This window comes from Neofelis nebulosa, chromosome 11, assembly GCF_028018385.1.
Source record: "Neofelis nebulosa isolate mNeoNeb1 chromosome 11, mNeoNeb1.pri, whole genome shotgun sequence".
NCBI classification, from domain to species: domain Eukaryota; kingdom Metazoa; phylum Chordata; class Mammalia; order Carnivora; family Felidae; genus Neofelis; species Neofelis nebulosa.
In genome coordinates this window covers 18,734,668-18,736,825 of record NC_080792.1, presented here as the reverse complement: position 1 = coordinate 18,736,825, position 2,158 = coordinate 18,734,668, and the positions used below count along the sequence as shown (strand labels likewise).

General features: G+C 45.2%; 1 pseudogene; it reads right to left on the bottom strand.

The window, feature by feature from the left end:
* Positions 1–1,418: 1,418 nt before the first annotated feature.
* Positions 1,419–1,792, bottom strand: LOC131489572 (large ribosomal subunit protein eL29-like; annotated as a pseudogene).
* Positions 1,793–2,158: the final 366 nt, after the last annotated feature.

Genomic DNA, 2,158 nt, shown 5'->3' with positions numbered 1-2,158 from the left:
TCACAACATGAAACCAGGCTCCGGTTTTCCTGAAGAGACTCACCCTGCCTCAGTGCTGTGGCCTGGGGAAGGTTTTTAGGGACCAGACAATGCCTTCCTCTTTGTCCCTCTTTCTAGCTCTATCCCTCTGCCTTTTCCTGACTTTGTTCTTTGTTTAAAAGGTCCGGATGGAGGAGCAGAGGCAGCCGTTGTACAAGGGATGTAATTTTGACCCCTTCTGCTCCTAAAAAATCAATACTCCTTTGAGTCTCTGTAAAGAGTGTTTTATAGACTCCTTTCTGAGCAGCCCCAATCTGTAAAAGCTGATATTATCTGATGACCCTTCTCATACTTACATTTTTTTTTTTTTTACAAAATATTTCCAGAACATCACCTTCCTCTATAACTGAGACTTTACTGCACATATCTGCTTTGTGACAGTATATCTTATCTGCCCAGTTTGGAAGGTAAATCTCCCCATTTACATACCTGAAGGCACTGGGGGATGACAAAGGTCATCAGCTGACATGGTCGCCTTCAGCCCGATGGGAGCCTGAGGTGGGGTGGCCGTGTTAAACATGAAAGGAGGAGCTTGGCTACAGGCTTTTTGCAAAGATAGAGAAAAATCCATCAGCTAGAGGATGTCTGTCACCTGTGATAAGGCTCAGCCTTCACCAGCATTATCTCAAAGACAGAAGACACCTAGGTTTTATTCTTCCTATTGTATCTGCCACTTTACAAGGAAGAAACACGCAACTTCCACTTAATTGCCAAATTCTAGAGCTAGAAGATGCTTCAAATGTCATGGAATCCAGATGTTGCACACTGGTGGCCAGATGGGTCCCCGTGATGGACACAACTTTGTTTGAGCTGCATGGTGTTTTTGTTTCTTTGTTTGTTTTAAGTTGAATTTGTTGTCAATACTTAAAAATGAGGAGATTTCAAATAAAAATAAAGTTTGAGAGATTTTCTTGAAAAACTGGAAGCTCTGGCCCCATTCCTCCATGGGAACAACTGAGAAGCAACCGTTCATTGCACTTCCAGAGGCCAAAATCCCTACCCTATGCTTACTTATGGTACATCCAGATGCACTCAGGTTGTGACCCCTCAGCTGAGTTTAGTCCCTATACCACACCCTTTCTTCTAGGTGAGGAAACAGGAACCTAGAAGGTGAAGTGATCTCCCAAGGCCTCACAGGGACTAACACACAGAGTCCCTGCCAAGTTCCCTCTGGTTGTTGGGCCAGGGACTGTCCTAGGTGCATTGTTTCAGTTAAAGCATTCCTATAGAGTTAAAACAAAACAAAGCTGATCATTCAAGAAGAGGAAGGGGGCATTCTTGGGGGGAAGAGCATTGTGTTGGGTTTCAGGGAGAACCAGATCCAAACCCTTGTTTTGTTTTGTTTTGTTTTGTTTTGTTTGACAGATCCTGCCACAGGTTTATTTGTACAAATAGCACAGGAGGACACCAGCCCCAGGAGTCACACCTGTACTTCCGTCCTCACATTGCCAGACAGAGCCTCGAGTGATGTAGGCAAGTTGACTGAGCTTGTGGCTGCCACCCTTTGAGATCTTGGGCTTGACCTCCTTCAGCTTGATGAGGGCCTTGATAGCCTTGTGCACTGAAGGCCTTGGTGTTGTTGGCCTGCATCTTCTTCAGGCCCTTCTTGTTGTGCTTCTTGGCAAAGCACATGCTCTTCAGGGGGTCTACTCCATTAAGAGAGTCATATCTTTGTGACCAGGGTTTCTTGATGTCATTTCTATGCCATCTTTTGTGAATGGTTGTGTGTGGTGCGCTTCTTGGACTTGGCCATGTCTACACTGAAGCCTGCAGCTCCCCCAAACCCTGGGATTTAGTACCTGAGTACAATTAGGTCCAATGGGCCAAGCAGAGGGAAAATATCTTTGGTATTCTCACTCTCACTCTTCTTAGCTGTGTGAACTTGTCTAGCCTTGTAACTTCTCTGATATGCACAATGGGGATACTGATATTTAACCTTGGGGGTGGTTGTGAGGGTTGGTGCTAATTCTGTGAAGTTTTTCCTGATACCCTTCTGCCCCATTAACCTCTAAAGATGTGACAGCTCCTTCCTTTGGGTCATTTGGCCCCATATACCTCTATTCCTGCACCTGTTACAGTACTGCATTTGTCCCCAGTTAGATTGCAAATCCAGACATTG